A 27,160-nucleotide genomic window follows, 5' to 3' on the forward strand; every position below is an offset into this window, starting at 1 on the left:
TGGAAAACCCCATGGACAGAGGCGCCTGGCCGGCTACAGTCCACAGAGTTGCAAAGAGTTGGACATGATTGAGTGACTGAGACACATAAAAATCGATCTCCTTAGCACATCGTCCAAGGCCCGAATAAACGTATGCTGGTGAGTGGATACCTGAATGAGTAGAGAGGTGCTTCTCTGGGATTGCCTGTGCCAAGAGGACTTCTCTTCCTGATGCTACCAGTAAACACTCTTGAATCTAAGATTTATAAAAAGTGGCTTCACTGTGGACAGAGTTCACCACAAAAGTAAGAAGAACCACTTTCTTTGTTCACATTCCTCTTACATGGATCTCATAATTACTGAATTATGATACCAATGCCTAACAGACAGCTTAATGAAGTAGCTATTTCAAATATATATTTTTCATCCCCACTCCGTTGCCCTCTGGCTCAAATACCTGGAACAAAGGGAAGGGGTGAAGGGAAGCACTAGAGCTAATGGTTGACATGATCAACACGGACACCAAAACTGCCGGTCTTCTAAGATCTCCACCTGTTCTCTTATTTTTCTAACTCTTTCTTTGGGTGAGTTTAACTTGGAAGAGTCCTTATATATCACGCTAAGAGCATCCACAGCCCACCAATCATAATCACATATAACTGACCTTATATGACTATTATTTAGTTTCATGTCCAAATTCCCCTATCACAAGTGGTTTTATTAAACATTGGTTTAACCCTCACAATTAACAAAGTACTACCATTATAAGATTTATGTTTATATTTCTCCATTAGCAACAAAATAATCTCTGAAAATGAGATTAGGAAAAGCCCAGCAATAGAGAATATGATATTTGCAAAGTTTTAAATGCTATTCATTTATTCATGCAACTGTTCATTCAACAAATGAATACTGACCATCAATTATCAACCAGGTATTGACCATCAATTTTTTAAACTATTAATTTTTTAGTAGAGACTCACACTTTGGCCAATGAAGTGGCTTAGAATAGTGAAACCATGTGTTGAATAGCAAATAGCACATCCTTGGGAATACCACACCTTATAAGAAAAGTTTACTCAAGTGTGAAGTAGTAAAATGTTGTTCTCTGCCAAGGGTCTTCCTGGACCTACTTAGTTCTTGGAAATCACCAGTTGTCTTGTGACTATGATCTCTACTTCATCAGTATGTATATTGCCTCCAATCCATCCACAAAGGGGTTGGGATAGATCAGTGTTTTGAGATTCTTGCAGTAAATTCAATTTCAGTAAAAAAAAATTTTGTGGTATATGGGAGGTAGTATACCTTTTTCTGCATTAAAAATAGGATGAAATTATAAGAAACATTTACTATAGGAATATTTTTCCAACTAAGCACAAAATTCTTTCTCCAAATAAAATATTACCCATGTAGCAGCCCAGATTCCAGTTTAGCACTCTAGATGTGTTAGTTCAACACTCCCAAACCCTAAAATTCTGCACCACAGGAAAGTCAGACTCTCCTGTTGTATTTATACAAATGTCTGTGATGACATCCTACCAAAGAAAAACTTGATTGACCCACCTTCACCAAGTGTCAGCCTCTATACTGTTTTTGTCTCTCTCTCCTTATCTTCTTACCCACCCTCAACAGATTTCTCTACAGTACAAAAGTATTTTTTCTCTATTAGGCAAACCAATTAAGCATGCCTTTCTCTTAACTACTAAACACACTGTTAAAATGATCCTATGAATACCAGTCCCCACCTCTCGCTGTGCAAGGAAACTCAATATGGAAAGAGATCAATTAGAGAATCGTTTTTAGTTAAACTGGAGGTGAGCCCTGAGAAATCTGCCTTCTCTCTCCAAGCCCTTCGCACCCAGGGTTCAGTGAATTTCCCAGGACCACTTGTAAATAACTTCCTAAGAGGATGCTCCGCTACGTTCGCAAATCTGAAAGCTGCCGTGACACGACAATGACGTCCTGCTGGATGAAACGTTTAAGCAGCGCCTGCTGTGACTGCTGGGCCCTGCTCAGCCGTGTCCGACTCCCTGCGACCCCAGGGGCTGTAGCCCGCCAAGGCCTCTGTCCACGGGACTTCCCAGGCGGGACTCCTGCAGTGGGCTGCCATTTCCCAACCCGGGGGTCGAACCCACGTCTCCACGTCTCCTTCACTGGCAGGCGGATTCCTTACCGCTAGCGCCGCCTGGGGACCGCAAGCAGTAACGTGACGTGAACTGAAAGCCGCTCAGTCGTCTAGACTCCTTGTGACCCCATGGACTACACAGTCCATGGAATTCTCCAGAATACTGGACTGGGTATCCTATCCCTTCTCCAGCGGATCTTCCTGGAATTGAACGGGGACCTCCTGCATTGCAGGCGGATTCTTTACCATCCGAGCTATGAGGCAAGCCCAACTGAGCTATGAGGGAAGCAGTAACATAGTTGATTAAAAATTGGTGAAAGCTCATGATCTTTGACTTATCTAATCATAACAACATAGCCAACACACACACATGCACACACAAAACAAAAAATCCTGTAACTCTTAACTGAAATATTAGTGTGAATAACATCAAATCTCTTTAGGACTTGGAAAACAAAACAAAAAATTACAACAAATAAGAAAGAATCCAAGAAAAGATGCCTTTTATATACATATGTTGAATGTTCATAAATTCTAATTAAGCATATTTTAGAGTTGACGATATTGTACTTTTTATGATTCCTAAGAATCCATTCTCAGTACCACAACTATTTCTCTTTTTTCTTTGTTTATTCATTGAGTCTGACAGTTATTTTTCTTGTTATAGTGAACTTGGAAAGTTAAAATTTTTATGATACTCATCTCTAGCACTACTAAACAGTAAAAAGCGAACACTTGTTGAGTGCTTTTAATGTGGAAAACATATTATCTCCATTTGAGAAAAGAGGAAAATAAAGAAGCTCATAGAGGATAAATAATGGCACGTAATTTGCTCCTTACTAGGAGCAAAACATGCTCCTAGTAAGTTACAGAGCAGGAATGTGAATGCAGTTTGAAATCCAGGCATCTAAACCTGACAGTGGATATAGTTCAGAGACTTGCACTGATGTAGACTTTTACTCTGCTTTTCACTGAAGAAAATGTTTGCCTCCTCCATGGTTTAATAGAAGAAGAAATCTGTAAATAGTTACAAAAATTTGATTCAATAAACTTTTAAGCACCCAGAGATAGCCAAATCTTATAATTACACAGTGATGAATAGTACAGCAAACTATAAGGTATTCCATTTTAATTTCATAATTTCAATAACCTTGTGAGAGAGACATTTTTATTATCTCTCTACTTTTGGTGGCACTGGGTCTTCACTGCTGCACTCGGGCTTCCTCCAGATGAGATGAGCAGGGGCTTCTCTCTAGTTGCAGGGATGGGCTTCTCTGGTCTCAGAACACCACTCCTAGGGCGTACAGTTGCCGCATGCAGTGAAATAGATCTTATTATCTGAGGAGGCCTTACAAATAGTTGAGAAAAGAAGAGAAGTGAAAAGCAAAGGAGAAAAGGAAAGATATATCCATCTGAATGCAGAGTTCCAAAGAATAGCAAGTAGAGATAAGAAAGCCTTCCTCGGTGATCAATGCAAAGAAATAGAGGAAAACAATAGAATGGGAAAGACTAGAGATCTTTTCAAGAAAATTAGAGATACCAAGGGAACATTTCATGCAAAGATGGGCTCAATAAAGGACAGAAATGGTATAGACCTAATAGAAGCAGAAGATATTAAGAAGAGGTAGCAACAATACACAGAAGAACTGTACAAAAAAGATCTTCATGACCTAGATAACCACGACGGTGTGATCACTCACCTAGAGCCAGACATCCTGGAATGCAAAGTCAAGTGGGCCTTAGGAAGCATCACTATGAACAAAGCTAGTGGAGATGATGGATTTCCAGTGGAGCTATTTCAAATCCTAAAAGACGATGCTGTGAAAGTGCTGCCTCAATATGCCAGCAAATTTGGAAAACTCAGCAGTGGCCACAGGACTGGAAAAGGTCAGTTTTCATTCCAATCCCAAAGAAAGGCAATCCCAAAGAATGCTCAAACTACCACACAATTGCACTCGTCTCGCACGCTAGCAAAGTAATGCTCAAAATTCTCCAAGCTAGGCTTCAATAGTACGTGAATCATGAACTTCCAGAAGATGTTCAAGCTGGATTTAGAAAAGGCAGAGGAATCAGAGATCAAATTGCCAACATCAATCCTAAAGGAAATTAGTTCTGAATATTCATTGGAAGGACTGATGCTGAAGCTGAAACTCCAATACTTTGGCCACGTGATGTGAAAAAACTGACTCATTTGAAAAGACCCTGATGCTGGGAAAGACTTAAGGCGGGAAGAAAAGGAGATGACAGAGGATGAGATGGTTGGATGGCATCACCGAGTTGATGGACATGAGTTTGAGCAAACTCCAGGAGTTGGTGATGGACAGGGAAACCTGGCGTGCTAGAGCCCATGGGGGTCTCAAAGAGTCGGACACAACTGAGTGACTGAACTGAACTGAACTTTTATAAAACGGAATTTGGTTACAGTTAGTAAGTCAAAGGAAATCTTCTGAATGGAAATCTACCAGATATTTTTTTCTCTAGCTTGTTTCTTTCCCTTACAATTATAAATGATCAGCTGCATTTGTTATTTTATCTCTATCTTGCCCTTGGTTGTGTGAATCTGTTTGGAAGCACAATGCGTACATTGACGGAGGGTGAAACAGTGCTACTAACTAGATTACCTTCTCTTGATTGACATTTTCTTGGTAAGCAGTGGCATAACCTAGACAGTTTTCTGCATATACTTAAAACATGCTATCTGGTCAGTTTAGAATACCCTTAAATTTACAGATAGAGTTGTAAATATATTTACAAATTTTATTTTATTTAATCATAGAAGTATGTCTTTTTGCTTCCGTTTATTCTCAACTCTTGCATGAGCCTTGCTCTTTTATAGTTACAACAAAGAATAAGATAACTTTTGGCTTAAAATGACAAAGAATTTTTAAAGATAAAAAGTAAACATGGAGTGCTACTGATAATATGTGAAGTTTGGATATAGAAGAGATTTTCATTTCATTTTCAGATTTCCTGAAAATCTTAATAAGAAATAATGATAGGTAAAACATAATATGTAATATGTATAAAATAAAGCACAGAACATACACATTTAAATAAAACTCAGGATGATTTTACCAGGACAGAAAAGATAGCCCTAAAGATCAAGAAGGAAAAGTAAATAACTTGATAAGAAAATATGTGAAATGATGCTGAGCCTTGCCAGTGCTTGCTAGTCTGAGCGTGCTTGCTAGTCTGGGTAACTAAGGGATTGAGTACCCCACACAGATTAGGTCTATCTACTGTCTGCATTTCATGACATTGCCAAAGCAGAAAACCTCACAACTAACCAAGTTTTAAAGACATCTCAAAGACTGTGTGAAACCAAGAGCTAATTAGAAAACAGTTAATGAGCTTTCTGTTTTACTTTTCCATGTACTTGACTTTCACTTTGTTGGCCTGAGGCATCTTCTGTCTAGAGGGAGAACAGGATTTCTTACAGGGAAAATGCAAAGAAAAAGAATATATGAATATTCAATTTCTGGGATGTAGATAGAGTTACTCAGTGAGGCTACAGTAGTCTTTCAGATCAGCCTGCTGTATTTAGATCCCCCCCCCCCGCCAAATATCCTGGTGAGCACCTTAACATATGAAAACCCAAGACTGGTCTTTCCAAATCTTAGAGCTAAGAGATCTCCTTTAGAAGGGCTATTACCTCTTCCACCTAGACAATAGAAGAGAGATGGTATTTAAAAAAGTAGAAGAAAAGATTGCTTCTTCCAGCCTGCGGGTTGATAAGAAGAACCAGGGAGAACAAGTGAGGGATGTACGCGTCACTCATGTTCCGTCCTGGGCTTTGTTCCCAAGAGGTCCCCGGCAATCTGCAGACGAGAGAGGTGAACGACCTCCTCCTGAAGGACACTGCAAGGATGGCCCTTCTCCAGGTGCCACTGTCACATAAGCCCCTCCATGGGTACCTGCTGCTCCCATGGGAGGGGGAGAGGCGAGGATGGCTGGTTCACTACATGGGACAGATCAGAGTACTGCATGTTGGTCAAGGTTTAGTTTGGGCCTTATATTTCCTCCCTTGAGGAAGTTCAAAGTAACTTAAACACCAAATAAATTTAATTAAAACTTTCTCTGCACATTTGAGCACAGTGTGAGCTAAATTTTGTGGCCCAGCTCCAATTGTAATGAAGATCACAAGATAAAGATATTTGATTTTTTAAAAAATCATGAGAATACCATTTGTCAAATCAATAGCTAAGGATCAGCTTAGAGCCAGATACTTTATGATATTAAGATTTTGATGATTATTCTTTATGATTATATTCACATTGAGCTTTTCTTCTGAGAACTCCAAGTAATTTACACACTTTAACTCATTATTGCCTTCATGTTGAATGAAAGGAAAAAAAAAAAAGAACCCATTTAGTCAGAAAAATAATATAATTGTATTGCCAGTTAGTAGTTTAGTCATAAAGAAATAAGGCTTCTGATTTGCTAAGCAGTGTTTGATACTTTTATCAGTTCACTTTCCTTCTTTATGTTAGTGAACATGTTTTTGTGAATAATTTGCAAATGGGAAGATTCAATTAAAGAATAAAATTATTTTGAGCAGTATTTCTATAGATGAATATTTAAAGGAAACAGAGAAAGACAAACACTGTCGAGCATTACTTATACGTGAAATCTAAAAAACCCAACAAACTAGTGAAATAACTAAAAAAGAAACAGGTTCACAGATATAGAGAACAAACTAGTGGTTGGGGGGTGGGGGGGCGGGGAATGGGGATAGGGCAAGAGACTGGTAGAGGAGTAAGAGATACAAACTATTATATGTAAACACACACTTAAAAAAAAAAAAACAAATAAACGTGTCTTTGTCCCAGCCCAAGCACTCCACTTGGAGTAGGAAATGGTAACTCACTCCAGCGTTCTTGCCTGGAGAATCCCATGGGCAGAGGAGCCTGGCAGGTTACAGTCCATAGGGTTGCACAGATTTGGACAGAGAAAAGCAATTTAGCATGCATGCATACAACCACTTCACCGGCCACATGCAGACTCGGAAGTACGGGTCAGTGCTAACCGAAGCCTATGGCTCAGTTGTGGACCTTACAGAGTCTTGATCCCCTGATCAAGAATTTAACCTCTTGTTCTGTGCTGTCAGGCCCATGAGAATCTCATAACACAGTCAGTGCTCCTTAACTAAAATACTAATTTACTTTTCCTCTGAGTCCATGGCTCCCCTGAAATCTGCAGGGCTTTTGATACATTCCTGGGGGTGAAAGACGGCTTAGGAAAGAGAGGTCCTCCTAAATGGTTCAAGCAAAGAGTGAAATGGAAGTGGGAACCCAGAAGTTTCGATCTCCAAAAGAAGCAGAGAGTTTAACCATTTTGTGAGCTAATCGAAAGCAACCTTTTTTAAAATCATTTTTTGGCATGTTCACACTGCTTTCTTCCTTCCTTCCTTCCTCCCTCCCTCCCTCCCTTCTTAACTTTTTCTTTCTTTCTCTGGACTGCTCTGGGTCTCGGTTGCTGCTTGGGGGCTTTCTCTGGTTGCAGCGCAAGGGCTTCTGGTTGCCAAGGTTTCTGCTGTTGCAGCGCACAGGCCCTGGGGAGCATGCGTGGTCCAGGGCTGTTGGTGGTGTCTCCTGGGTCCTAGAGTGTGCAGGCTTCAGGAGCTGCGTCATCGTCTCCGTGGCTTCACAGCATGTGGAATCTTCTCGGACCAGGGATTGAACCCACGTCCTCTGCGGGGGCAGGAAGATTCTTATCCACCGTGCCAGCAGGGGAGTCCCAAAAGCAAATTATTTAACATGGAGCTGCACCACACGCTCTACAACATCTTGAGTCTATGATTTCCCCCTAATTCATGTATGACCTCCAACTATCAGTCTTACAAAATCTACTGAGCTGTAAGCTACGTACAGCAGAGACATCCTTATTCACCTTTAAATCCTCAGCTTCAGAACTAATGCTGGCCCTGTAATCAAATGAATGTTCTATGAATTAATCATTCCATCTATTTTTTTATGATTTTGCTGGAGCGTAGCTTATTTGTAATATTGTGTCAGTTTCAGGTGTATAGTAAAGTGATCAGTTATACATATATTAGTGTATATATATATATATTATTTTTCAGATTATTTTCCATTATAGGTTATTATTAATACAGCATATTGAATATTGTTCCCTGTGTTATGCAGTGAATCCTTTTTGTTTCTCTATTATATAGAATAGTGTGACTCTCCTAATCGCATGTGAAAGTGAAGTAACTCAGTTGTGTCCGACTCTGCAACCCCGTGGACTGTAGCCCACCAGGCCCCTCCCTCCATGAGATCCTCTAGGCAAGAATACTGGAGTGGGTTGCCATTTTCTTCTCCAGGGGATCTTCCTGACCAAGGGATCGAACCTGGGTCTCCCGAATTGCAGGCAGATGCTTTAACCTCTGGGCCATCCCATACAGCTAACTTATCCCTCCCCTAGAGATTATCATACAAATATGAATAAGTCAGACAGAGAAAGACAAATATTCCGTATATTTTATAATAATCTCTTCATTCTTTGAAGCCCACTAAAGTGAGACGGACCACACAGAAGCGCGCCGGCTGCGACAGACCGTGCAGAAGCGTGACCATGAAGAGCTACCCCTCGCCCAAGGTCAGGGGTGGAGACCGAGAGCGCCAGGCTGCAACAGCGCAGGAGCGGCGCAGAGGAGCTTCCCCACGCCCGAGGTCAGGGGCGGCGGCCAAGAGGAGCTACCCCACGTTCAAGGTCAGGAGGGGCGGCAGTGAAAAGATACCACTAGTCCAAGGTAAGGAGCAGCCGGGAAGAGATACCCCACGTCCAAAGTAAGAGAAACCCAAGCAAAATGGTAGGTGTTGCGAGAGGGCATCAAAGAGCAGGTGCACTAAAAGCATAATCACAGAAACTAGCCAATCTGATCACAGGACCACAGCCTTGTCTAACTCAATGAAACAAATCCATGCCGTGTGGGGCCACCCAAGACGTCGGGTCATGGTGGAGAGGGCTGACAGAATGTGGTCCGCAGAGAAGGGAATGGCAAACCACTTCAGTATTCTTGCCTTGAGAACCCCATGAACAGTAGGAAAAGGCAAACTGATAGGATACTGAAAGAAGAACTCCCCAGGTTGGTAGGTGCCCAATATGCTACTGGAGATCAGTGGAGAAATAACTCCAGAAAGAATGAAGGAATGGAGACAAAGCAAAAACAGCACCTAGTTGTTGATGTGACTGGTGATGGAAGCAAGGTCCGATGCTGTAAAGAGCAATATTGCATAGGAAGCTGGAATGTTAGGTCAGTGAATCAAGGCAAATTGTAAGTGGTCAAACGGGAGATGGCAAGAGCGAGTGTCGACATTCTAGGAATCAGCGAACTAAAATGGACTGGAATGGGTGAATTTAACTCAGATGACCATTATGTCTACTACTCTGAGCAGGAATCCCTTAGAAGAAATGGAGTAGCCATCATAGTCAACAGAAGAGCCCGAAATGCAGTACTTGGATGCAATCTCAAAAATAACAGAATGATCTCTGTTCATTTCCAAGGCAAACCACTCAATATCACGGTAATCCAAGCATGTGCCCCAACCAGTAACACTGAAGAAGCTGAAGTTGAACGGTTCTATGAAGACCTACAAGACTTTTTAGAACTAGCACCCAAAAAAGATGTCCTTCTCATTATAAGGGACTGGAATGCAAAAGTAGGAAGTCAAGAAACACCTGGAGTCACAGGGAAATTTGGCCTTGGAGTACAGAATGAAGCAGGGCAAAGGCTAATAGAGTTTTGCCAAGAGAATGCACTGGTCATAGCAAAGACCATCTTCCAACAACACAAGAGAAGACTCTACACATGGACATCACCAGATGGTCAACACTGAAATCACATTGATTATATTCTTTGCAGCCAAAGATGGAGAAGCTCTATACAGTCAGCAAAAGCAAGACCAGGATCTGACTGTGGCTCAGAACGTGAACTCCTTATTGCCAAATTCAGACTTAAACTGAAGAAAGTAGGGAAAACCACTAGACCATCCAGGTATGACCTAAATCAAATCCCTTATGATTATACAGTGGAAGTGAGAAACAGATTTAAGGGACCAAGTCTGATAGACAGAGAGCCTGATAAACTACGGACGGAGGTTTGTGACATTGTATAGGAGAAAGGGATCAAGACCATCCCCATGGAAAAGAAATGCAAAAAAGCAAAATGGTTGTCTGAGGAGGCCTTACAAATAGCTGTGAAAAGAAGAGAAGCGAAAAGCAAAGCAGAAAAGGAAAGATATTCCCATTTAAATGCAGAGTTCCAAAGAATAGCGAGGAGAGATAAGGAAGCCTTCCTCAGTGATCAATGAAAAGAAATAGAGGAAAACAATAGAATGGGAAAGACTAGAGATCTCTTCAAGAAAATTAGAGATACCAAGGGAACATTTCATGCAAAAATGGACTCAATAAAAGACAGAAATGGTATGGACCTAACAGAAGCAGAAGATATTAAGAAGAGGTGGCAAGAATACACAGAAGAACTGTACAAAAAAGATCTTCATGACCCAGATAATCACAATGGTGTGATCACTCACCTGGAGCCAGATATCCAAGAATGTGAAGTCAGGTGAGCCTTAGAAAGCATCACTACGAACAAAGTTAATGGAGGTGATGGGGTTCCAGTTGAGCTATTTCAAATCCTGAAAGCTGATGCTGTGAAAGTGCTGCCTCAATATGCCAGCAAATTTGGAAAACTCAGCAGTGGCCACAAGACTGGAAAAGGTCAGTTTTCATTCCAATCCCTAAGGCAATCCCAAAGAATGCTCAAACTACCACACAATTGCACTCATCTCACACGCTAGTAAAGTAATGCTCAAAATTCTCCAAGACTGGCTTCAGCAATACGTAAACCGTGAACTTCCAGATGTTCAAGCTGGTTTAAGAAAAGGCAGAGTAACCAGAAATCAAATTGCCAACATTCACTGGATCATAGAAAAAGCAAGAGAGTTCCAGAAAAACATCTATTTCTGCTTTATTGACTATGCCAAAGCCTTCGGCTGTGTGAATCACAATAAACTGTGGAAAATTCTGAAAGAGATGGGAATACCAGACCACCTGACCTGCCTCTTGAGAAACTTGTATGCAGATCAGGAAGCAACAGTTAGAACAGGACATGGAAAAACAGACTGGTTCCAAACAGAAAAAGGAGTACGTCAAGGCTGTATATTGTCACCCTGCTTATTTAACTTAAATGCAGAGTACATCATGAGAAACACTGGGCTGGAAGAAGCACAAGCTGGAATCAAGATTGCTGGGAGAATTATCAATAACCTCAGATATGCAGATGACACCACCCTTATGGCAGAGAGTGAAGAGGAACTAAAAAGCCTCTTGATGAAAGTGAAAGAGGAGAGTGAAAAAGTTGGCTTAAAGCTCAACATTCAGAAAACTAAGATCATGGCATCTGGTCCCATCACCTCATGGGAAATAGACGGGGAGACAGTGGAAACAGTGTCAGACTTTATTTTTTGGGGCTCCAAAATCACTGCAGATGGTGATTGCAGCCATGAAATTAAAAGACGCTTACTCCTTGGAATGAAAGTTATGACCAACCTAGATAGACTATTAAAAAGCAGAGACATTACTTTGCCAACAAAGGTCCATCTGGTCAAGGCTATGGTTTTTCCAGTGGTCATGTATGGATGTGAGAGTTGGACTGTAAAGAAAGCTGAGCACCGAAAAATTGATGTTTTTGAGTTATGGTGTTGGAGAAGACTTGAGAGTCCCTTGGACTGCAAGGAGATCCAACCAGTCCATCCTAAGGAGATCAGTCCTCGGTGTTTGTTGGAAGGACTGATTCTGAAGCTGAAACTCCAATACTTTGGCTACCTCATGCGAAGAGTTGACTCATTGGAAAAGACCCTGATGCTGGGAGGGATTGGGGGTAAGAAGAGAAGGGGACTACAGAGGATGAGATGGCTGGATGGCATCACCAACTCGATGGACATGAGTTTGAGTAAACTCCGGGAGTTGGTGATGGACAGGGAGGCCTGGTGTGCTGCGATTCATGGGGTCACAAAGAGTCAGACACGACTGAGCGACTGAATTGAACTGAACTGAAAGTAGAATATTCCTAACCTCCTCTGGTTTGGTACTGATCCATTCAAATACCTTTTTGCTGAATTGAACTCTTTAAATTTTTGATATGCCCCAGTTTATCTTTTAACAGTTCTATTGTCAGAAGAGTTAACAAAAGGAAACCCTTGGAAGCCCCCAGGAGTAACATACATATATAGACATATATAAACCTGCAGACAGATGCAGAGATCTTATTGCTCTTTTTTTAAAAAATTTAGCCTTGAGACAAGTTCAATAATGCAAATATCACCTAATCATAAGAGAAAAGTTGGATCCAAATTGCTTCTGGTGGATAAAATAAGGTTACCTGATCGGATAGCTAAAGTTGCTACAAGTATCTGTGGGGAAAACTTTTGGAAGTCATCAAAAACAGAAAATCCTTGATTTGTAATGTCACCAAGATCAGCATGACACCTACTTAAAATTTAAAAATAAATAGTTCCCTGCAATGATAAAGACCTAAAGAACAATTGCATTTATAGGAATAAAAGTTAATGTAAGAGAGACACATTAATAAGGCTAATAATATTCCAGTGGTCAGGATCATAATGCAAGTTGAAAATAAATATAGTATGACAGGATTTTTCTAATATTTTTCTTTCTGCTTTATAATTTTTTAAATTACATAACCCTTTTTTAAAACAAAATCTCATAGTTTTCTTAAAATTGAGGTAGGTTAGCCTGGTAGGCTACAGTCCATGGGGTCGCTGAGAGTCAGACACGACTGAGCGACTTCATTTTCACTTTTCACTTTCATGCACTGGAGAAAGAAATGGCAACCCACTCCAGTGTTCTTGCCTGGAGAATCCCTTGCTCCCCCAGGGACGGGGGAGCCTGGTGGGCTGCGGTCTGTGGGGTCGCACAGAGTCGGATACGACTGAAGCGACTTAGTAGCAGCAGCAGGAAGTTATAATTTAAAGAAGAAAAAGAGTCACATTCTATAGTATATTAAATGTAAAATTCGATAAACACATATAAGACTTTTAAATAATTGCTTGCCCTGTTACAACAAAAATGAAGTCTCATAAACTGGACTGAAGAAACTGAACAATATTGTTGAAGGAATTTGAAAATGATGCACAAAGTTACACATATCTTCAAACATAGAGAAATATTTGTCTGGAAATTAGAAGTAATATTAGAAGGTAAATAATGAAAATAACGTGGTGCACTTTCACTAATTAAAATTTGTCATAATTTGTAAATATTTTGCTGTATTTATCTATGTTGCATGCAGAAGATGAATAATAGAAAACGTAAAAGAAATAAACCAAAGTCTGGGTTTTGTTAGTTATGGTTTAGGAAAATACAGTTGAATTTCTCATTTTAGTTGTGAATACTGATTTTGGTATGAATCTGATCATAATCAAACTTTTCCACCCAATGCTTCTGCAAAGATAATAACTAACATTAGTGTAGTTTAATTGAAATTTATTGAATTTCATATATTTCAATACTTCAAGCTATTGAATTTATGTTTTCAAGCCTAGTGCAGCATTTTAACTAGAATAGCAATCATTTGAGCACAGAGGCACTGTTGATCTTGTTTACTGCTTTATTCCTAACTCTTAGAGTAGGGACTCTGTCTATGTAGTAGATACTCATTAAATATGTGCTTAACAAAGGACTGTTTGGGGTCTTTCTTACGGAAAGGTGTGTGAAATTATTTTTTTTCTGGAGACATCAGTGCCACAGAGTTATTGAATTCATTTGACCCAGATTTTTAAAGCAAGATCAAATGAGATTTCTAAAATGAGAATGATAGCAATAATGATACTACCATCATTATAATCATCGACAACTGTGAGAAACAGTTACTAAGGGAAAAGCTTGTAGAGTTTAGTATATTTTATTTTACTAGTCATTTTTCAAAGACTGTCCTATTTTAGTCCTGCAGAAAATATTTTCTTTATTTTAAATAAGAAAAAATAGAAATCCTCAGAGGCTAAGTAGTGTACCCAAGGTCACAGGGTACGCAAAAATAAAAGCAAGCAATCACACCCAAACCCGTTTGCTTTTTACACTATATCATATTCTTTCTTAATTTAGCACGTGTTAGTCACCCCGGCGTGTACGACTCCCTACTCCGAGACCCAGTGGACTGTGTTCTGCCAGGCTCCTCTGTCCATGTAATTCTCCAGGCAAAAATACTGGAGTGGGCTGCTCTTCTCTTCTCCAGGATATCTTCCTGGCCCAGGAATTAAACCTGGTCTCCTGCATTGCAGGCAGATTCTTCACTGAGCCACCAGGGAAACCCTGGCTCAGACAGTAAATATTTGACATGTTTATCACCAGTAATATTTACATGATTGCATAGTATTAATAGGTATATTAATGGTAGATTATTCATTTCTAACACTGCTAAAGAGCTTTATTTTAACTTCACTTTCTTTAAATTTTAACATAATGTGCTTCAAACATACCATAAATATGACAGAATCAATATCAAGCTTCAACACTCATTAGAATTTTTCTGTAATGGTTTCATCTATTCTCCTGTTTCTCTTTTATGTTTGTCTGCTGGGGTATTTTAAAACAAATTCTAGACATTTCTTTTCCCATTTCTTCTCTAAAATTTTCCAATAATACTTAAATAGAAATAAATGCAGATCCTTTATTCATAACCATATGACATTTTCACACCTAAAATTTAAAAAGCCTTCTTACTATTATTTAATGTCCAATCTATTTTCAAATCCTCCCTATTATCAAAGAAGTCTTTAGACAGTTGGAATATCCAAATCAGGACCTAAACAAAGCCTACTCGCTGCATTTGATTGTTCTATCTCCCAAATTTTTTCAGACAGAGCAGACTCATCTTGCCTTTAGGCTTCATATATTCTGTTGATGAGAACTCAGAAGGAAAGGCTTTTACAGATCCAAGCTCAATTTTTTTGTGGGTAAAGTGAAACAAAGACGATTTCATGGCTGGTGCTTTGTACTTCATATCACATCACATCGTCGTCACATAAAGTCTGGCTAATATTGACCAGTGGGTTGATTAGAGAAAGAAATAGAGAAATGAAACAAAACACGTTGTATATAATATTTGGTTGAAAAAGTACTTATTCACTACCCTGAAAATTGATTATTGAATAGAAAAAAATCAAATGTTAACCCCCAACATAAATAAACTGTATTTAAGGGCATGAACTATGTTGAATGGATGAGGAAATTATTCTACAAAATGGCTGGAAGAGTCCACTGGTAAGATGTATCTGGTTAATAACAGAGGTTTTCAGCACATATGCCCTCATAAATATTTTCAATATTTCATATCCATCAAGCTCATGGATTAAGTTCTTTCACAGTCTATAGACCTTCATAAAAAGCAATTAACTTGAAATTAAGGAAAAATTTACCACGAAGATGTTTGAAATCAAATATTTAATCTAATTTCTTATATCACTTCCAAAATTGGATCTTATATATATGCAACTGAACATATACATGTATTAATTTTGAACGATCATATACACCAGCCTATAAAGCTTTCAGATAGATTTTGTTCACTTTTTTATCAGTGTACAACAAATATTATAAAGTTAGATATCTGGAGTAAGGCTAAAGCTATATGTCTGAAAAAAGTAACTTCCAGCATTAGAAACAAAAGGTAGAATGTAACCTTTCGTCTGACAATTATTCCTTAAACAACCTACAGTCTCCTGCAAAAAATTCAAAAGCTGCATTTTTATCCACACGCAAGCATGTCACTTTATCACATAATACTCCTATAAAGTAATAGTGATATTCAAAAACAAGACAGATGCATTTCAAATCAAAATAGTTATTAATGAATATACATACAGCCTAAATATCTATAACTTAAGGTTTTTGTATCCCTCTTAGTCTAATTCAATTTTATATACATATTACCCATTTCAAGAACAGATGCCAACATCTTTTGCAGTATACAGTCCCTTAAAGAGCAGGCTTATCCTTAATATCCTCACATTAAATTCACCATCTATAGATTATACCTAAATCCCATCAGAAACAGTAATATCTGTATGTGAATAAGGGTTTATTTAGATTCATAAGAAAAGCTTGATGTCTTCAATTTTAAACTCAGTTTATTAGATTTCTTTCTATGCAGAAATGCCACAGGCTCCCTGAGGCAGGAACTGTTTCTAACTCATCGTGAATCTCCAGGGCTTGGTACAGCGGAAGGATGTAATATATATTTGTTGAATAAATGCATTTTAACGTAGAAGAATTTCTTACTTGTCTGTGAAGATTGAAATTATGTATTAACCATTCTTGGCTTTTGGATATAAATATTTAAGCCAGGGCTCTTTTGATTTAGTCATTGTGCAAGTCTAGCCTATCCAACAAAGACGGAGCTTTCAATCCGACATGGTTGAGTTGTCTGTTCTTAGAATAGATTTTTGAAGGGAATTAAATGTAAGTTATGCCCAAACTATCAAGGATGTGATGATTGGACAGTCACAATTTTTGCACAGATCATATGTTCACACTGTCCTTGCTTTACTTTCTCAACATAAAATCATATATCTATTCCCATAGCTTTTTAATTTATATTTATTCTATTCTATTCTATTATCAGTCAAATAAGAAATGGAGTGCCTATTATTTTTTGTAGGTTCTAATGAGGTTTAACATGATTTTGTATGAATAAGCTATTTCATATTTTTCTTTATATGTATTTGTTATTTATATTTTTAATTCATAGAAATTGTCTAGTAATTTTAGGAATTATTCAATTTATTTCCTTATATTTTCTATTTATAAAATCTCACACATGCAATTACTTCCATACAATAACTCAATCTCCTCTTCTTTCAAATGTATGCCCTGTCTTCCTTTGATTTCATTTTAAAAATATTAAAGAATAATCATCAAGTAACTTGTTTCTAGACTCCATGTGCTTCTGATTCACTATTAAGTAAAATATAGATTTTTGGCTAAATACATATTTAAATATCATATTGCTAATTTTCCAGGAGTTTTTATCTTTAAATCATAAGAAATGAATGCAAGTTTGGGTTATCTTCTTAAATGATACATTATAATATGCATTTTTATCTCAATGTGATATGTATGTATGTCTGTATATGTGAATATAGTCTTTATATTTTAGACAACTAAACTATATTTGAATTTTCTTGAGATAAACTCTGCCAGGTTGAAATGGCTGATTACTTTTAGGAATAATTCATTTTTCTTATACTTAGGAACTTCTCACTTAAATTCAGTATAAAAGAAGACACATTTTGTGTGAGTGTTTGTGTCCGTCCTGGCTGCCAGATTTAAGTTAGAAGTATTTTTTTTGTAATAAGGAAGACATAGTCTATAAGCTAATTAGCAAACAGGGTTATTCTTAAGGATTCCCCTCGTGTCAGTGTTTTCCTGGATACTTCAAGTCTTTTTTCAAATACTAAGTGAAAATCTCATTTGATGTTCATAACTCAAAGTCACAAGGTCCAGTATAAGTGGTTACCTAGTGTATATCTCCAGGATTTAATCTTTTCCCTTTGCTTGATTCCCTGATCCTGAAGCATCAGATATTTCCCTTGAAATGTTGATAATGGGATCAGCGGGGATGTCTAAAGTCGTAACGAAAATTTGCGGGGCCACAGGGCAGGGCTCTGATAACATAGTTCAGGAAAGAAGGCTGCGTATCTCTGGCTTTGTTGGTCCCGAACTGTGTCCTCACTGGGAGTGATGGTGGCCCAGACAGAAGCAGAAAGAGGCAGCGACTCTTTCCACCGGTTGCAGACGGCTGGCGCCGTGAGCTGCACACACAGGACTGTGTATGGAGATACAGGTTCAGAAAGAATCGCAGCCTTGGACATAGCTTTTGATTTAGTGCCGTTTGACAAATAGTCAATAAAAACTCTTGAAAGAGTATATAGTTTTGATCATTGTCAGCACTTTCTGTCTCCTGTGTAATCTCACGGTGTGGACGGTACCCCCTCGGATTATCTGAGATGCTCAGTGCAGACTCAGATAATCCTAGGGGTAACGGTACCCCCTCGGATTATCTGAGATGCTCGGTGCAGACTCAGATAATCCTAGGGGGTAACGGTACCCTCTCGGATTATCTGAGATGCTCGGTGCAGACTCAGATAATCCTAGGGGGTAACGGTACCCTCTCGGATTATCTGAGATGCTCGGTGCAGACTCAGATAATCCTAGGGGGTAACGGTACCCCCTCGGATTATCTGAGATGCTCGGTGCAGACTCAGATAATCCTAGGGGGTAACGGTACCCTCTCGGATTATCTGAGATGCTCGGTGCAGACTCAGATAATCCTAGGGGGTAACGGTACCCTCTCGGATTATCTGAGATGCTCAGTGCAGACTCAGATAATCCTAGGGGGTAACGGTACCCTCTCGGATTATCTGAGATGCTCGGTGCAGACTCAGATAATCCTAGGGGGTAACGTCCACACCGTGAGATTACACAGGAGGCAGAAAGTGCTGACAATGATCAAAACTATATACTCTTGAAAGAGTATTTATTGACTATTTGTCAAACGGCGCTAAATCAAAAGCTATGCCCGAGGCTGCGATTCTTTCTGAACCTGTATCTCCACACACAGTCCTGCGTGTGCAGCTCACGGCGCCAGCCGTCGCCCGTCCGCACTGCCCGTGCTGACCTCGCGGCGGGCACGGTGCCAGCTCAGAGGCTGGGAGCAAGGCGGAGGCTCCGAGGACCTGCAGGCGCGTTCCCTCTCTCCCCCGCGGCCGACGCAGTGCCCACAGCCGTGACGCGGTGGGATCGCTGGCTTCCGGGTGGAGCCCGCGTGTGCGGAGCGCACGGAGACGCCCCGAGCCAGCGCTCTGGGCCGCGTGCCCGGGGCCGGAAGTGATCCCAGCTGTCACATCTCAGAACACCAGGCAAGAGCCAGGGCCGCGGGGAGAGAACCGACCCCCGCATCTCGGCTGACCTACTCTTCCCCAAATGGTAAAGCAGTTTAACGTGTGTTAACCATTGGGCTATTAATAGTCAAAATAACCAAACCAATTTTAGTCTTACCACATACTCTATAATCAGTTCTTTCCATCATGTATGTTTCTTAGAAGAGCATGTGATTGATACTTTTTCAGGAAATAAAGCATTATTTCCAATAGAATGTTTTCTATATAAAATCTGTAATCTTTTTCCAAGTTACACTTTATTAATAATAATTTAAAGTTCTTGATCGTTCCAGCAGACTTTTCTCTGTGGATCATAATGCTTTGTTATTTTTATTGAGATATACTGATGCATAGCATTATATTAGTTTCAAGTGTACAATATAATGATTTGATATTTGTATATATTGTGAAATGATCACCACAATGAGTCTAGTTAACACCTATCATCATACATGGTTATAAAACAGGTTTTCTTGTGATGACAACTTTTAAGATCTACTTTCTTGGCAACCTTCAGATATAAAATATTCAAGGGAAGTCAAAGGGCTTCCCTTGTGGTTCAGTTGGTAAAGAATTTGCCTGCAATTCAGTAGACCTGGGTTCAGTCCCTAGCTTGGGAAGATCCCCTGGAGAAGGGAAAGGCTACCCACTCCAGTATTCTGGTCTGGATAATTCCATGGACTCTATAGTCCATGGGGTCACAAAGAGTCTGACACTACCGAGCGACTTTCACTTTCACTTTCCCATAGTCACCATGCTGTACATTACATCTCAATCATTTATTTCTTAAATGCAGCTTTGTACCTTCTGACCCCCTTCACCCACTTCACTCATTTCTTCCTTCCCACCTTCCAGACTGATTCTAATTATTATTCAATGACAAAAGTCCAAGCATTAATTTATCTTCCCTTACTTTTCCCACATAGGAAATTATGGTGATTCTTTCATGCTATTTATATTTTTTTTTAATCACACTCATGCTGGGATCATTAACAAAATATTTTAGATTATGGAAATTTATTGATATTATTAGTAGATAAATTATCTAAAGCTGGAGAGAAAAATAAAAGTATCAAAAACCAACACAAAATACAGAGAAAGAATAGTAACAGTGCATGCAAGTTTTTGCATTATATCTCTGATAAGACTAATGCTAATAGGATGACTGTGGATTATTCAGCTATTGTTCTCTCTACACCAAAAAAGTGCATTAACAGAGAGAGGGACATAGAATAAATTTCCTTTCTTATTTTCCATTCTCTTCTTGTGTGTCACGCCCCAGATTCTTTATTATAAAAAAATCACTCTGCAACTCTAGTCCCTGCAATCCATTGCTTTGAAAGTTAAATAATGCACAGTGGGACTCTATATTTTCAGAAAATGAAGGTCCTACACACTCAGCAAAACTGTATAACATTTTGCAGATCCCTATCTTTAGCATTTTTGTGATTGCATTTTCTGATGTATTCCTAGAATATGCTTGTTACATATTAGGTTTCCTATCTCATCTCGAACCCTATTTACATGAATAGATTTATGGCACTTAAAGTAGAAACTAGAAATTTAGCCCAATGTATTTCATCACATGTTATTTAACTCTGATACCTTGAGTCATATCACATGTATCAGAATAAATGCTCCTAGATGGGTTCTGTTTAAGAGATCCATTTTAAGTATTGGTACAGAGAGAGACAGGGATAGGGGAGAAGCAAACAGACAGACAAAGATTCTATTCCCATTTGAATATAAGATTATATTTAACCAAATTTTAGAGTTCATTTGGAATCATAGAACTAAGCAGAATAAGGAAGACTTCAGCAAAATTAAAACACATTTACTGACTTTACCTTCAAAAGTCACAAAGTAAAGTTTTCCAAGCATGGACACTTTATCCTTATCTTTTAATACTTTTGTGACTGTGTTTAATCTTCTAAACTCAAGATGGGTAATTTTACATCCATTTCTCTGCCATATCCAAGTCATTTTAGAATAATGGTAGGAAGGTGAAGAAAAAAATTTTCTTTTCTTGAAGGACTTTATTGGGCACTCTATATAACATCTCATTTGATCATGATAAAGTCAGTAGACACTGTACTTGTTTTTGAAAGATGCAATTAGTGTTGCATTTGGACTAGGTGGTATACTGGGGAAGGAAAGGAGACTCCAAAGTAGGCCAAGAATGAGCATGCCCTCAAGAACTTGAAGGATCTAAATCCTTCTGTGATAAAATTTTGTCCACATTCCCCTTGCCAATTTTTTTTTTAGCTCTAATGAAATTACTCCTTGTTTTGAACTTCCTCTTCCAGCCTGTCTTCCATGTGTGTAATGAAGACATCTTTCAAATCTCTAGGTCTGTACCATCGCTTTTTAAAAAATTTCCACATTTCCACCACACGAACAAAATAAAATGTGTTAACATTTTATAAATAAAAATATAAATAAAATGTGTAACTCCATTACATGCGACACCTGCCAATCCACCCCTTTCTCTCATTCATTCATTCATCAATAAGCAAATATTTTAAATGTTTACACTGAGAAATTTTAGCATAATGATTTAGAAAATGGGCTCAGGATGCAAGCCACTGTATTTTTAAAAGTTACTCTGCCTAACATCTGTGTGAAATTGAATCAGCAACCTAAACATCGCAAACCTCTGCTTCATCGTTTATGAAATGAAGCAGGAATAAGCTCTATCATAAATCAGTATCTGAGGACTAAATGAGACAATTGATGCAAATATATGGACAGTAATGCCTAGCACTTTGTGAGGACCTAGTAAATGCAGATTACTGTGGTGTGAGGGCCTGGTTTCCAATGGATCACTGGGTGGAACAGACGAAAGAGAAGCAAAAATGGGTGCCAGGAGTGGAGTGGAGTGCGGGTCCTTTCGTGGCAGAGAGGGCAGAAGGTGATGGTAGTTTTGAGTAGAATCGTAGAGTGGGAACAGAGAGAAATAAGCATGTTCACAAAAAGTTTGAATTTAGCATGTAAGATTTGGTGGGAGATTAGTTTTCTTTTTGGAACTAGGGAGAGGAGATGTGAAGGATTATTTTCTTCTTTAAAAACGTGTGTGATAGGATGCAGAAGAACTAGGTTTGAAGGGAAACCAGAGCAGGTCGAGTAGCAGACCCCGGCCCTGGCTTACACAGCCGCTGAGCCTGATCCGCCCCCGAGTCATCGGAGGGGGTGCCAAGCAGGAACCGAGCAGAGAAGCGTAGCTGCGGAGAAAGCAGGAGCCGGGCTGTCACTCACCAGGCGGGACCTGCGATGCACAGCCCAACAGCGCTGGCCTGTAACGTTTTCCCTAGGTTTTGAAACCTGTCTCTTATCATGGTACCTCTCCTTTCCAGAACGTTCTCGCCCAGTCTTCTCACCTGGATCCCAGGTTCCATTCTTCAAAACTCAGTTGAGAGGAAATCTCCTCTAATAGGCTGTGTCATAAGAAAGGCTGGTCAGTCAACAAGCTTATTTTCGCTACAGTTCACAGCCTCCCCTGAGGATCCATGTCGTCACTAAACATGCCCCACTTAGGTCTCGCCTCCTCCCCCCAAAAACACCTTCAGTCCTTTTGTCCTCAGCAGCCTGTCTGCCACGCAGAATCGTCAGCGGACTCGAGGGCTCTAGGAGACACCAAAGGCATGGTAGAAGAGCCTCCAAAGCACCAGTGAAGGTTGCCCCTTCGAAGATAGCAAGTGTGTGGAAATGCTTGAGTAAACGAAAAAAAAGTCTGACTGTGTTAAACCACCGATGTTCTGGAATTACTCCAGTAACTAGACCGCCCTGAAACCTTCCCGATTTTCCACTGCTTTAGCAAATGCCTCTCTGTGTTCACAAAGCCCCATAATTTTGTCATTACATCATTATACTTTTCATAAGGGGTTCCACAGTAGCTTATATGTCTGTGTCTCAAATACTATAGGCTCTATGAAGGCAAAGTCCATGTTTTTCTCTTATTTTCATCTTTGTATCCTAACATGGTTCCTGGAACACTTGGCTCTGAGCAAACATTTTTTTAGCATAGGAAAATAAGTGAATTATTTAGTTCATCTATCCAAATTTCTCATGTTGTTTTCCCCAAGACCTAATTGATATCATAGCACAACAACTATGCATTACCAGGGTTTCAATTCTTTAATCATTTCTCAGTTTACCATTTATATTTGTCTCCTTGATCCTGTCTCTTAGTTTCCACAATCCTCTTGAGCTGTTAGGAAAAAATGTAATTCTCTTCCAGTATATGGTTACTGGGCTTCCCTCATGGCCCAGATGGTTAAGAATCTGCCTGCAATGCGGGAGACCTGGGTTTGATCCCTGGGTCAAGACGATCCTCTGGGGAAGGGAATGGCAACGCACTCTAGTATTCTTGCCTGGAGAATCCCATAGACGGAGGAGCCTGGTGGGCTCCATGGGGTTGCAAAGAGTCGGACATGACTGAGTTGACTAATACTATGTGGTTATGAAGTAGATTTTTATATGTTAAAATTTACTTTTAGGACAATAACTTTTCCTTAGGAAACATCTTCATTTCAGTGCAGTCTTTTTGCTTTCCACGTTAACAAGCATTCTTACTTCCTTTCTATTTCAGTCAAAATAATGAGTCTTTAACTCTATCCTTTAGATAAAATTTGCCTTCTGCTTTTAGATTTCCAAAACCATCCAATTAATTTTTTAAGTGAACAACAAATTCTTTGGTCAACAATATGGGAAACAAAAAGAACATTCTATTTTTTCTTAGCCTTGATGCCTTGCTAGTTTCTAAATTCCGCTTGGCATCTCAAAGTGCCGTGAAATAATTAAAGAGATCACAGAAGGCTACCCCTCTCGTTGGCTGGGGAACAAAACATATCAGATCACCATATGCTACCCCTATACGTCAATGTAACCTTTTGAAAACTTGTAAATTTCCAACTTCAGCGTTTCTAAGCAACCACTTTAATATTCTCAGTCACAAATTGGATGAAGGCCCCAATGAAAGCAGACAAAGAAGAATTCATGGAAAGAACTCCCGGAATGCCGAGTGTGCTCAACAAGAAGGACAGCGGATGCTTGCTTCCTCAAAGGATGCCTGCGCAGGGCAGGCGGGCTCCAGTCTTTGCAGGTATTGAGAGGTGTCTTTAATAGCAAATGCTTTAAATACCAATGATTTTTAAATGAAGTTTATTGCTAAGCTTTCTTCCTATTCTGTTCATATATTTATTGTTTTAATACATTTAAGTGAATAAATGACTGAAACATTTGGATATCAAAAAATAATTTGGCCCCAGATCCAATATTTTTCAGAGATACAAATTTACAAGCATTTAAAATTTGTTTATTCATTTACTTATATAGTCATTATTGCATAGAGACATTTGAATTTCATGAATTTACAATATAGTATGGAAGAACAGAGACCAGTCAACTTTTAATTCTGTCTCCAAGAATTATCAAACGTTTAGTTATGAATTTCCCTTCAAGATATTCAGTAACCTGTGAAAATTTTGACATTAAGAAACGCTGGTCCACAGACTTGTGTTTGAAAATCAAGGGTGTGGGCAAAGAACATCTAGAATTAGAATTATCTAGGTCTTAATTATAGTCTACAACTTATTAGCTGTGTAACCTAGCCTAGGCATTCAAACTCTCAGCCTTAAAATGGTGATTAGAATACCTATCTGAATTATTGTAATGATTCAATGAAAATAGACATGAAGGTTTGAGCTACTGTTCATTAATGGCTATTATTTGTGTATTACTGACTTGTACCCCCCCTTAATTTCCTGTTATTTGGGTGAGTGCTTTTCGGGGCATGTGCTAGCCCCGTATTTCCCCATCCCTCAGGCAAAGGCCTCTCTTCTGCTTCCATTAGCATGCTCTAATACAGCAAAGATCTTTGGTCCCTCTGTTTGCTTTTTCTTTTCCAGAGACTCTCTGGCCACAGCAGTAATCAAACTCACCAAGTGGGTGAGTAATGAACAGAAATGTCACAGATCCAGCAGGAATCTACGCACAAAGCAATCTCCTTATCCTCTGCCAAAATCCTCTTCCGCTGAGGGCTGTGTGGGCTCCCAGAGCATCACCGCGATGCCGCTGGCCCCGGGCACTTCCTCTGGCTCTTCTTTTCATGACGGCAATTGTTTTATTAGCAGTGTGCCCCGATAGATGTTAGCTGTCCTCTATTTATTGTCACCCAGAAGCCAAAAGTTTACTCATTCAGGAACAAGGGAATACTTTCCTGAGCTTCTAATACAGTTTATATTTAGTTTACAACTTTTCTCTGAAAATTTTATAACTTCACTGAATATATCCTGTTAGTGACTATTGTCTATGACTTATGTGATGCTTTTGGCTTTTCAATATCTTCTCACATGGATTTCATTTGATCCCCAGAGCACCTCAGCAAATTAGACTGGACAGGTACTATAAAACCTCAAGAGGATATGATTAACACTTAAATGACTTACCCAGAGACACAAAAAGTGTTAAGGTTTGACTTGGTCTCCTCCACCAGTGAGTGTCTTTTCTAACACATGATTACAAACTTTCTTGATAAAATAGTCCCAGATCAATAATAGAGATATTTCATAACATGCCTGGAATGTTCAGTATATTGTGAGCTTTGTATATAGTTTCTAACAATTTAACTTTCTTTGCACTCTCAAGTTGTGTGAAAAGGCAGCAAAAAAATGGATTGTAGCATAAATACTCATTTTGATTGTTGTCAAGAAAACTATACATCAAAAGCAATTTTGATGAATCACATAATCGTACATCTTGTGGTACTGTGACTTATAATAAGAAATACATATTTGGTCTTTGTCACCATGTTTGGCAGACCTCCTGAAGCCCCTGGAATTTCCTAACTGATGAGAGTGATACAGGTGTTTTGAACTGTGGTGTTGGAGAAGACTCTTGAGAGTCCCTTGGACTGCAAGGAGATCCAACCAGTCCATCCTAAAGGAGATCAGTCCTGGGTGTTCATTGGAAGGACTGATGCTGAAGCTGGAACTCCAATACTTTGGCCACCTGATGTGAAGAGCTGACTCACTGGAAAAGCTCCTGATGCTGGGAAAGAGTGAAGGCGGGAGGAGAAGGGGGCGGCAGGGGATGAGATGGCTGGATGGCATCACCGACTCAATGGACATGAGTTTGAGTAAACTCCGGGAGTTGGTGATGGACAGGGAGGCCTGGCGTGCTGCAATCCATGGGGTCGCAACGAGTCGGACACAACTGAGCGCCTGAACTGAACTGAACTGACAGAGGTGGAATTTGTTATGCTAATGAGGTGGCTTTTAGAAAGACCTTAGGGGTAGCTGGCGGTTGCCAGTGGAGCCGCCCATGTGGTTGGAAGGTTGGAACCTCCTCCCTGACCTGTGGAGAGGGGAGAGAGGTTGGAAGCTGAGTTCAAGTACCAGTGACCAATGATTTAACCGTTCCTGTGTGTGTATGCGTGCACGCACGCTCAGTCCTGTCCACCTCCTTGTGACCCCGTGGACTGCAGCCTGCCAGGTCCCTCTGTCTATGGAATTTTCAAGGCAAGAATACTGGAGTAGGTTGCAATTTCCTACTCCAGGAGATCTTCCCAAACCAGGGATCAAACCCTTGTCTCTTGAGTCTCCTGCATCAGCAAGGGGGCTGTTTACCACTGTGTGCATTCTTGTCTGTGTAAAATAGTCTCCATAAGAGCACAAAACAAAGGGGTTCAAAGAGCTTCTGTGTTGGTGAAGGCTCGGTCACTCGGGGAGCATGGACAGTCAGGTTGCACTGAAGCCCCACGCCCTATCTCCGTACCTTGTCCAGTGAATCGCTTCCATCTGGTTGTGACATATCAGTAATCTGAGAAGTCAAATATTTCTCTGAGTTCTGGAGTGGTCTAGCAAATTAATCAAACTCCAGGAGGGAGTTCCAGGCAGTAATTTGAATCAAGACCCATTAAAAAAACTTAGTGTCAGCAAAGGATATTATGAAGGTTATTCTAAAGATAGTTAAGGAGAATAATTCTTTACCTTTGTCCTTTAGACTAATTTAAGAAGAAATTGCATAAATCAATGTGCATAAAATTGAATATACTTTTCAAAATGTGATTGGTAGAATGTCTACATCATGA

This window comes from Odocoileus virginianus, chromosome 15, assembly GCF_023699985.2.
Source record: "Odocoileus virginianus isolate 20LAN1187 ecotype Illinois chromosome 15, Ovbor_1.2, whole genome shotgun sequence".
In the NCBI taxonomy this organism is placed as follows: Eukaryota; Metazoa; Chordata; class Mammalia; order Artiodactyla; family Cervidae; genus Odocoileus; species Odocoileus virginianus.